This window comes from Ovis aries, chromosome 20, assembly GCF_016772045.2.
Source record: "Ovis aries strain OAR_USU_Benz2616 breed Rambouillet chromosome 20, ARS-UI_Ramb_v3.0, whole genome shotgun sequence".
In the NCBI taxonomy this organism is placed as follows: domain Eukaryota; kingdom Metazoa; phylum Chordata; class Mammalia; order Artiodactyla; family Bovidae; genus Ovis; species Ovis aries.
In genome coordinates this window covers 22,695,892-22,707,815 of record NC_056073.1, presented here as the reverse complement: position 1 = coordinate 22,707,815, position 11,924 = coordinate 22,695,892, and the positions used below count along the sequence as shown (strand labels likewise).

General features: G+C 41.9%; 1 pseudogene; it reads right to left on the bottom strand.

Annotated features, from left to right (window-relative positions):
* Nucleotides 1–4,148: 4,148 nt before the first annotated feature.
* On the bottom strand, nucleotides 4,149–7,452 carry LOC114109547 (alpha-N-acetylgalactosaminide alpha-2,6-sialyltransferase 6-like; annotated as a pseudogene).
* Nucleotides 7,453–11,924: the final 4,472 nt, after the last annotated feature.

The following is an 11,924-nucleotide window of genomic DNA, read 5'->3' as shown; positions in this document are numbered from 1 at the left end:
TGGCTGCACAGCATGTGGGATCTTAGTTCCTGACCAGGAATGGAATCCATGCCCCCTGCATTGAAAGTACAGAGGCTTAACCCCTGGACTGCCAGGGAAGTCCCTAGTTTCTGTTTAAAAGAATAGAGATGTTGGGGAGACAAGCATTTGCTAGCTACTCCTTGACTACCCCACATCTGTATGCCTTCTTCTTTTCATAAAGGTATGCTGAGATGTACCTGCCCCATCTCCCTTCCAAGGAGACCCTCTAAACTTGCTCCCCTGAGTGGAAAAGAGTTAACACGCCAGGCCTGGTTGCTCAACACTAGTGTTATTTTCAAGAGGGTCTGCTATGTGATTGAGCCTTGACCAGCTCCTGGAAACATGGCCCTTTGAATATTCCCTCTGTTACTATTGAGGTTGTTTTGTACACCTGAGGCACCCAACCATGCTAGACCAACTTGCCAAGAAAGTTTATGCAGACACTGTGATTTCTGGTGGACACTGGCTTCCTGCTGGGGATCTGGAGTTGAGGCAATCATGGCTGGCCAAGCAGGTGAATATGCTGACTTAACCAGCCCTCAGTAAAAGTCCTGGAGTCTGAGATGCTTCTTTGGGCAGAAATGCTATGCATGTGCTATTGTGTAAATCATTGTTAGAGGAAGCATTCTTGTGACTTCCACGAAGGAGGGCTGTAAACTCTTGTGTTTATTTCCCAACAGCCTCCAGTGGGTACATTTTTTCCCCTTGCTCATCCTGCTTTATATCTTTTAGCTGTAATAAATGTTGTTGTTTAGTCTCTACGTCATGTCTGACTCTTTGTGACCCCATGGACTGAAGCCTGCCAGGCTCCTCTGTCCATGGGATTTTCCAGGCAAGAATTCTGGAGTGGGTTGCCATGCCCTCCTCCAGGGGATCTTTCTAATCCAGGGATTGAACTCAAGTCTCTTGCATTGGCAGACAGATTCTTTACCACTGAGCCATCAGGGAAGCCTTCAGCCACAGTATAAATAATTGTTTTTGAGTCTTGTGGATCCTTCCAAAGAATCATCAAAAGAGTGTATGGTTGGGCTACCTCTTCAACAATCAAACTGCTGCATTGAGATCCAGAACTAGGAATCTCTAGTTTAGGGACAGACTTTGTTTTTTTAATGCCAGATCTTAAATATTTTATGCTTTGTGTCATACTGTCTCTGTGACAATTAGTTAACTCTGCTAGCTATGGTAATGCAGTGTGAAAGTAGCCATTTAGACAACAAATGGATGTGGCTGAGTTGTGATACAATTTTATTCACAAATGTAGGTGGGGAAGAGACAGGTTTGAGCCACACTGTAGTTTGTTGACTTTTGCTCTAAGTAGCCAGATTCTTGGCTTTGTTCAAATGTAGCTTCCTATAGTATGATGATTTGATCAAACTTAACTTGGAAGTGTTAAACTGTTACAATAAAATCAATATATGGTGGAGAATAACAAATTAAAAAAACACATTACACAGTTGTTTGTAACACGTATGTTTCTATTGGACCACAGTAAGTCAGGCTCCTTGACCTGGGAGCAAAGTAAGTTCTTAGCTGATCTGGTGTGCCTACTGCCTCCTGGGAGGTATCTCCTTATCCACTGGCACTGAGATCACAGGGTGGATAGGAGTTTGGGTGGTATTTACCTTTGGGGTTTCACACAGTACTCCTCTTGGTGTGGGGCCTGAGAATTGCCTTGGGGGTAGCGTCATCAACAACCTTAATTCCTCATTAATTGGTTGAAGTTTTTGCCCTCAAACTATTTCCTTAATACTTTAATCGAATTTTAAACAGATTTTACTTTTATTGAACTTCAAGGGATAATAAACAAAGCCAGGGATGTTATTAGATTATGGTCTTTGAGTTTATAACACACCCTGAGAAATTTCTCAGGTGTTTATTTCATGGTCTCTTCCTTGTTCTCTTCTAGGGAGCAATTCAGAACAACAGATTGACGGACTGGGGTTTTGGGAAGTCAGTCATCCGCATCTTTGCAATGATCTTTACAATTTGAGAAGGGATGGCCCCCTTTCCATATAGTGAATATACAAGAGGTTATCCGAGAGATGCTCAGGCAATAAAACTTGTCTTGGGTCCCAATTTTATCACCTGATAGTATTTCTTCTCCATAATTTTTATTACAATTGATTTTAGCATGAAGTGAATTGAAAGTCACTCAGTCATGTCCAACTTTTTGTGACCCCATGGACTATACAGTCCATGGAATTCTCCAGGCCTGAACACTGGAATGAGTAGCCTTTCCCTTCTCCAGGGGATCTTCCCAACCCAGGGAACAAATCCAGGTCTCCTGCATTGCAGGCAGATTCTCTACCAGCTGAGCCACAAGAGAAGCCAAATTTTAGCATGGGCCTGGATAATTCAGTGTTGTTTTTTTTTTTTTCCCTACCTACGCAAAGACAACTTCTAGTCACTTTAATTACCTGAAACACATCAAAAGGATCTCTCCTAGAAAACTGAATGTTCTTTTATTTTGGGCCTAGAATTTTTCTATTTTCTATAGGTTTTTATACTTCAGTTTCCTCATCAGTAAAATGGTGATCATGATTGTACCAGTGTCATTAGGCATTGGGCTTCCCTGGTGGCTCAGCTGGTAATCTGCCTGAAATGCAGGAGACCAGGGTTCAATCCTTGGGTTGGCAAGATCCCCTGGAGAAGGAAGCGGTTACCCACTCCGGTATTCTGGCCTGGTGAATTCCATGGACTCCATGGGGTCGCAAAGAGTCGGAAACATGACTAAGCTATTACTTTCACTTTTCTTTCATCAGGTGTTAAATGAGCTAATACAAGTAAACTGTTAGTATAATACCTGGTGCATAGTAAATAGTTAATAAATGATAGCAGAAAAAGGCTGTAAGAGCTAACACACTGTTGTCCTACAAATTTCCTACTATATCTTTCAAAGCTTTGACTCAATACGCAGACTGAGCCTAAAGCTACAGCTGCGATCGTACATGTTTTGCTTTTCTGGAGGTTAAGTGCATTTATTTTTGTACAAATAATTACAAATCATTACCGCCTACCCCAATGTGCAACAGCTCACTGCTGGCTGCCTCTTTCACTGGATCCCTAACAGCCTCCTCCAGAAAGGGCTTCAATCTTCACTTCCAGGCTCCAGGAGAGCAAAGGACAAACCTACCCCACTGAGGCCAAGCAATAAAGTGCTTGATGTAGAGTGAGAGGACAGAATCCAGGCAGCACAGTTGGCTGGCCCCCTAGAATCTTCCTAGGCCCAGCTTGGAGGAGACCCTTGATCGAATCCAGTTGCTGCAGACAAAGGCCCTGCAGAAAACCCCAGACTGGCTGGGATTCCCCCTTTCTCAGCCCCAAAGACTCCTCTAACAGGTAGAAAACTTCATTGCTGGATGGCAGAAAAGGGGAACTGCCCTTTCAAGAGCCCAGCAGCTAATGGCAGCTGAGGGGAGGGGCTAAGAAAACAGCTGAAGGTTTGCCCCTTCTTACTAGAGTCACCTGAACTCTGGAGGAGTTCATAAAAAATATAACCCCAAGATTCTAGGAGGAGGTTAGGAGGGAAATCTCAGACGTTCAGGGAGCTGAGCCCCCTATAAAGGAGTGGTGGCTGGAGGGGTCCAGTCTTATGGAAGCCAGATCCAGAAGGACAGACTCAAGGTGGTTGATGAGAGAGGAGGGAAAGTTCTCATACTCCATGTTAGACCCTGACATTGGCAGAAGGATGCCCAGAGAGAGTGCAACAAAGGTTTTTCCAAAGCCACTCAGAGAAGGCCCAAGACCAGAAGTCCAGCCTCCAACCCCTGGGATGCCCTAGCCACACAAATGTTCCAGCATGGCCTCCAGGCAGCTCCCAACTCCACCAAACCTTTTATTGGCTCTGGGAAGTGAGGAGGCAACACAAAGTTACCAACTCTTTGGGATAGGACCCCACAGTCCCAGAGAATAGAAAGTAACTTAGGGTCAATCCTGGGACTCTGAACCAAGACCTCATGGAAAAGGACATGCTCTTAGACTCAGATTACTCAGAAATACCCTGACTAACTATGCTCAGACCCTGTTTGGACAAGAATTACCCTTGATGTCCGATTAACCACACAGAGGCCCAACCCCTCAATTTGACTCAGAGATACATCCACGAATGCCTGGAGAATACACCCTCTTCAAGGCTCCAACCTTGAAGGCTCCGATCCTGGCCTTGATTGGCCAGGAGACGGCCCTCTGTCGGAGGCTCCGTGGAGACCCACTTCTCCTGTGTCTCTCGTGAGGGTCCCACAGGCAGCGTAGTCTAGGTCCAGGAAGGCTGGGAGAAGGTGATTCCCTACAACTAGGCTCAGAAACACGCCGTTCTCCATGATGACGCAGCGATGGTTGCCCTTGAAGCTATGTTCATTCTAGGTATAGGTGTAGGTGACACTCACCGGGCCCCTTAGGCTCATAGTAGCAGTAGGGCAGGCTCCACAGAAGGACCGCTGGTTGCAGTAGTGGGGGGTGTGCACAGGAAGTACGTGCGGTCACATAACTCCACCGCAGTCTCCGTAGTGAGCCAGCCTGTGCTCAACCACGGACGGGTCTTCTCCCCATGGCCTTGCCTGTCTGACCCCGGAAGAAGTTGTCAAATCGGTGCGTGTGACGGCGGGAGGGACGGCGCCGGACTCGGTGCTGGAACACCAGGCCTGCGCACTGGTGAGGCGCGCCAGGCTGTCCTGGAGCTTCTGCATCATGTGTGGGGACCCCAAACGCTGGAGAGTGTCGGGGGTCTGGTTGATGAATTCCCTGGGCCTTGGCAGCACGTGGAATACACTGCCTCAGGACCAGGTGGTCTTGTTGCACACATCGGCCGAGGAGCCCATGGTGGGTGCATCGTTCATGCGGATTGTGCACTCAGCCTGCTCGATCTGGTGTCCAGCTTGGTGCCCAGCAGGTAGCTGGAGCTGGTGATGGTCATAGACTGGCAGCACCGGGAAAGTCTCCTCTTGTTTCTGAGATTGAGGACATAGTGATGCTCCACTTCCAGAGGTTGAAGGATGCGGCCAGACAGGGAACATTAATGAAAGACCCCAGTTTGTTGCTGTTCATCTCTATTCAGCATCTGCTGAAGGGCAGGTACCAGCGTCCCGTAGGTGACCCAGGGGGCAAGAATGTGGGGTCACACTGCTGAGGAGCTTCAGGCAAGTGATGTGACGTCTCTGAGCCTCAGTTTCTTCCTCTTCCCTGGGGAGCACCCATCCTGGGTAGCCCCCAGACCCCTCACAAGACGCCTGGAGCGGAGAGAGCGGGAGTTTTGTGGCTCAGGCCGCCCAGGTCCAGCAGCGGCCTTCACTCGCTGGGTCCTAGCACTGGGTGGACCAAAACAGTTTGTTTTAAGGAGTTTTCATGTATTGTAACAAAGGTTGTAACAAAAGTTTTCTCGGCTCCAGATGACAGAGTCCTCATTATTTTTCTTCCTACTTCAACTCAGCCAGTTCTGCATAATTTAAATCTTTCTCAATACCCCACTTCTGGTTCTAAACAGCTATATGAATAAGAATCATTTAATTGCCAAAGATGGAAAATCCAAATCAAGATGGTGGGTGCAACCAAAAAGAAGATATGTTGGCTGAGTTAACCGAGCAATTCAAGGAAGACAGGATTCAGGCACTGCTTGCTTTAGAGGTTCATGATGCCGTTGGAGCTCTAGCTACATACTTCTCTTTGAATTCCTTGGCTCTGCCCCTCATTGATCAGTGCCATTTTCAGGCTGTCTTCCTTCAAGATGGTGAAATGGCTGAGGGAAGTTAAAGCTTCACCTGTACTTACCACACAATTCAGAGTGTAAACCCATTCTGGTTGCTCCTGTTAGAAGGATAAACAGAGGCGTATTGAAAATTTTAGGAGTCTGTTTGAGCAAAAATGGATTTGATTTGGGCAGCACCAAACCAGAAGTGGTTAGAAGTGCTCTATGCACAGGAGCTTGGGGAGCAACTTTTCCAGAGAAAAGGCAGAAGCGAAGTATGGAAATCATTGATTGACTGTAGCTTAAAGCATAGCTGGCTCTGATTGGTTGTCCTCAGCATTTTAATTTCCTAACCTTTCAGCATTTACAAACTTAGATTTTGGTTTGCTTATGAAGGCTGCCATGACAGTAGCGCCACCTCCGTCTGATTGCCTCCTTGTTTAATCAGTTTACACTCCTAAGGAGAAGTCTCCCTAAGAGGGGAGACTTCGTTTATTCAATATCATGGAAGACAAAGATTTCATCTATCCTGTTGACTGCGTGTGACAGATACTGCTGACTGGAAGCAAAAACTCCATTCCTATTCCTGTGTAATATCCTTTGCTTCATTTTTGAGACTGGGACATTTAAAACAGTTTCTAGATTCTTTTCAGATGATATATTTCTGCCAACAAAGCCATCATGTAAGATTTGCAAGGTGGAAAGAAGCTGGTGTCTACTTCTTTTGCTTCAACTGGTTCTGAAGGTAAGCTCAGTTGTGGAGATTCTGGTGTTTGTTTGCATTTTCTGCATGAATGTTGTAAGAGTTGCCAATGTCCGGTCTTTGTCTCATGAGTGCCAGGAGGCGAGACATGGGGCTTGAATTGTAATCAAGGTAATGAGATCTTGGGGCCAACAGTTGGCTTTCTCATGCCTGGGTATTGAAGAAAGCAGTGTGGTACTTGAATCAGTAGTTAAACCAGCAGCTTCCTGATTACCCAAGCTTTAGTAGCAAGGAAATCGCCTGCCGTATTAGACCAGTTCTTTTCTGGTGTTTTGGGAATTAAATCATTCCCAAAGGCTGAGTCTTGGTTTGTCTCCTTCAGTTCCTTCAGTGAATTTGTAAATACCCTGTACTAAATGTCTTTCTGCTTAAACTATCTAGAATAGTTTCTGTCATCTGCACCTGAGTCAGTATGTTTAAATGCTTAGAACTATTGTTGATATATTGTACATACACAAACATTATTTGTTACCTGGATAATTTTTTTCCCCACAGAAACCTGGATGCTTTTTTTTTCCCCACAGAAATTTCTACCCCCAAATTTCCTGTTTTTTTTTTTTTTAGTGAATGAAATGAGATACCAGTTACTGCCTGAAATATTAGGATGGGGGTGGCCCTACCCTTGACTTCGCTGAGCCCTGGCATTGAGAGTAGAGCATAGCAGCGTGGTAAACCATATGGCTGAGAGTGATAGAAGAAGAATTTCTATAACAGTGGAGGTATTGTTTGTGGAGAGGGGGAAATACTACCTGTGGAGGCAAACAATGAGTATGCAGCAGAGAAACCTGTTTTTAAATAGTTTTGTGTATTCTGGGAGATGGTGCTTGTTTATCTCAGCCAATTCTATTTGTGAGACAAAAAACCACAGGGAATACTGAGAGAACAGTAAGAACAAATTTTGGGGACAATGCTATTTACATCCCTTATTTCCCCATTAGCCACTCACCCCTTCTTCAGTAGTATCAGAATCTCGATTTAGCCTGGGCATACTGCTGCCTAAGTTAAAAATTTATTTCCTAACTTCCTTAGCTAAGTACAAACAGATGGCTAAGTTATGGCCAATGAAATGTAAGCAGAAGGTTCATGTGTGACTTCCACAAGAATTTCTTACAAAGAAAGAGGCAAATAGCATTTTGGTCCTTTCACTTGTTCACTTTGGTAGTTTGCAGATGTGATGGTTGGAGTTCTGACAGCCATTTTGTGTGATGAAGTACTCTTGCCGGTGGAATGGAAAAAGTGAGTCATGATCTCATTATAATTATAGAGCTATCATGACAGTTCTGGGCCACTAGTTTTTTAAAAATCCTTCTGTGAGAGATAGGAAAATGTCAAACTTGTTTAAACCAGTGCTGTTTTGGAGGTTTTCTGTTCAGTGCAGATAACTCCTGCTGCTGCTACTGCTAAGTCGTGTCAGTCGTGTCCGACTCTGTGTGACCCCATAGAAAGCAGCCCACCAGGCTCCGCCGTCCCTGGGATTCTCCAGGCAAGAACACTGGAGTGGGTTGCCATTTCCTTCTCCAGCAGATGACTCCAGTTGTATCTAATAGATATAGTCAAGTCCTGCGTGATAGGGATGTGACTTTAAATTCTGTAGGGAGATGTGCATTATAGACTTAGGAAAGAAAATAGAAATGGAAGAATTGAGCAAAATCAGAGGATAAGAGGCAAAGAATGCAGGGCAGTTTTTACAGCATCAAGCATTAATATCATCTTGTTAATATTTATCTTTACAACTTTCTTTATAGCATCTGAATCTCCTTCCATTTTGTGAGTAATACATAGTGATCTAGCCTCAGCAAATCAGACTACTCACCCTGGACCTTAAATCAAAAGCCAGTGCTACCAGGAAGAGAGCAGTAGAAACTTCTTGGCTGTGCCTCAGAAGTGTTGTCACCCAGTGTCCAGTGCCAGTAATATGGGAGGATGAGATGTGGGATTGAGAGATCCATAGAGATTCAAGAGGAGTGCTATGCTACTCCTCTTGGCAGTAGCTCTCTGGTTGGAATTTGGCTGTGGTTCCAGCTATATTATTGCTACTTGATTCCTTCTCTTCTCATCTCCAAAGTAATTCAAGTCTGGGTGCTTCCATTATACCATCTTTTAAAAACACCTTTTGATTTGCTTACATCAGCCAGAGTCAATTTGTGTTGATTCCTAAAGTGAACTCCATCTGATACACATCTAATAATCATGTAGTATGTAATACTGCAAAGACAAGCTTTGATTTAAATGAGAATTTCAACCTGTCTTTTTTCTGAATTGATTTTAAATAACATCCATGTGTTTCTCCAGGGGCAAGAAGTCTTAGGAGCTTCTTTGATTAGTCTTTTTGCCTCTCTAAATTCATGTTTCAAAACCAATTCATTTAAACTTGAAAAAGATGAATTTGGATTGAAATAATGAACTCATATGTTTCAAATGGGTTTTGAATTTACCAAGAAGGAGATCTCTTAAATCCACACTTGATAAATACTCATCTAAACCTGTTACAAATGTGTCTTTAATTTGTGTATGTATTGAAAGAATGCAGAGTAACTAAGACAGTATCTGTATTCAGTGAGGTCAATCTTTCCAAAATTTGTCCATTTACCAAGGAAACTTCCATTAAGTACCTGACTAATAGTTTGTCCTTAATCAACATTTATTGATAATTGAATTCAGTAAGAATAAGAAGATGACTTTTATGGGATTCTGTTTATGCAAAAGCCTTGTACCTTAGAAAGATGGACATAATTTAGCAGCAAGAGGATCAGCAGCAGAAGAAAATATGTGAGCTATATAGTTTATTACTCTGATTAGAAGATAGCTGCTATTTTGAACGGAGTGCAATTCTGCTTTCTGTGTGTATTTAACATTTCACTATTCATTTCCAAGTTCACACCACCTCCTTGTTACTGCCTAAGTCAATAAGCATTTACTAACCTGGTATATGTGCAAATTACCTTATCAGGTATATGTTCATAGTTTGTGCCAAACGTATTGAAAAACTGTGCTTTCTGATGGTGCTATAGGTGAGATCTCATTATCATGAAATCACCATAATCATTATCATGATTCATTATAATGAATTTCCTGATTCATCTCTCTCTTATACCTATAGTTTGTTATGTGGATCCAAATTTGTCCTTAGTTTCATTAAGAGATATAGTTTATCCATGGTTGTAATAAAATGTCCTAAAGTATAACAAAATAAGATTTGGAAATCATTGTTTTGAGAGCTTTGTTACCGAACAGTCATTTTACATTTTTTAACATTTAGAAAAATTTTTGGTTCTCTTTTATATTCTTTTAAACAAAACTCTTTTAATGTTTACCTTTCCACCCTTGTTATTAAGGGGAAAATCTGTACTTTTTGCTGTGTTTACTTGTTTTTTGCTCCTTCGCAGACTGGGTTCTTCTCAAGGTCAGGGCTGATGACATTTTTCTTTCTGTAACTCTGTCACCTTGTCTGCAAGTGTAGGTCACATCATCGTCACTTTAAAATTTATCATGTAAATATAACAGATGGAGATGGACTTGAAACTTTTTACTCTGTGAAATAGTTCACTTAGTGGAAAGAGTTTAGTCTTTGGGATCAGAAAGGTAGTTTCAAATTATTCCTCTATTTCTTATGAAATAAATTATACTACTTTTTTAAAAATTACTTATGTAATGACTAATATTACTAGCCCTTATCCTCTCCAAGTCCTGGTCCTCAGTTAGAAAAAAGAAATGATGGAGGTTGAGAAGATTAAGGGGAATTATTGTATACCTTATTTATTAGCTCAGTACCAAATGTACTATAAGAACACAGTAATATTTTCTCCCTTTTTTGCTGGCATTAATTCCAAGGGAATGTTAAATATACCATTTTACTCAAGTAGAGAAAGCACTAGATAAATAGTTAAGAAAACTGAGTCCTAGTATTCATTTTGACCTTGAATGAGTTTGGATAAAGCCTCTAAACATTTTGATCTCAGTTACTTCCACCTAAAAATTTCAAAAACTATACATATTTTTGCTTCTGTTTTAATTGTTCATAGCTCAATAAATTATGAACTGTTAAAATTAATATGTATATATAATATATATTTGTTATTAAGTCTAAATATTTTTATTGAGGCTAAGAAGATGTTACTAGAATGTCCCTGAGGGCTCCCAGAAAACATTGATTTAAAACACTGAAAAGTAATTTTAAGGAAGAAAGTAGTATGGTAAAAGAAGAGCTTTGAAAGACGGTTTTAGCTATAAGAGTTTGGACAGATTGAAAAGAAGGCTAAGACAGGTGGTGAGGAATGGGTTTTGGAATACCAGATGTGAAGTGACAAGGACGGGAACAGAGATTTAACTGTGGAAAAATAATAAGTCCTAGAAATGTATAACTGATTTTCCAAAAGAAAACTGTTCAACTTGTCTTTAACGGTAGAGTCTTGCAATATGGTCTTTTATATACAACTAACCCCTGACTCATAAAGCACAGAACAATGTGTTTATTATTTTTCTTCATCTGGTAATAAACCTGTTGTATTTTGCTCCATTGCAGCCAAATTCTCAAAGTTCTCTTCCATCCAATTCTTCCAGTTCTTCACTTTTCACTAAGTGTTTCAAACAAGAAAATTGTGTAAAAGTTTGAAGAGGAAATCTTTTATTTGTAAGAAGAGTGTTGACAACTCTTGGTTAGAATATATGTTTAGAAGTAAAAACTCAGGCAGAGAGTTATCCCAGGGTAATGAAAATTTCCAGTTTGTGGAATTTATGCTGCTGCTAAGTCACTTCAGTCGTGTCCGACTCTGTGCAATCCCATAGACAGCAGCCCACTAGGCTCCCTGGTCCCTGGGATTCTCCAGGCAAGAACACTGGAGTGGGTTGCCATTTCCTTCTCCAGTCCATGAAAGTGAAAGGTGAAAGTGAAGTTGCTCAGTCGTGTCCGACTCTTAGCGACCACATGGACTGCAGCCCACCAGGCTTCTCCATCCATAGGATTTTCCAGGCAAGTGTACTGGAGTGAGGTGCCATTGCCTTCTCCTGGAATTTATGCTCTAAGTACTTAAATACCTTATTGTCATTTTTTAAAAGAGACTATAGGATATTAGGACTGTCAATAAATATTCTCTTTCAATCACATCAATAATTTTGAAGAAAGGACGTTAACTTCTCAGTTTCTTTCCTGTGAACTTCTGCTCACTTCTTAAAAGTTGGAATTTTATGAAGAATTGTTCTAGAGCCCCTTATTTTGTGCTCAAATTCTGGTTGAGAGATCCCGGCCATTCTCATATTTCTAACCTTTACTATCGATGTGCAAATTGATGCCTCTAATCTGGATCTTCACAGTTTAGTTACACAGTTCTCTGCTCACTAGATCTGTTCACCTGAATGCCTTTTAGGACGTTCAGTCTCAGTACTTCTAAGTGCGTGCACTTTTGTTTCCTCTTAAAAATTTTCCTTCCTCCTATATTCTCTATTTGATGATAATTACTTTGT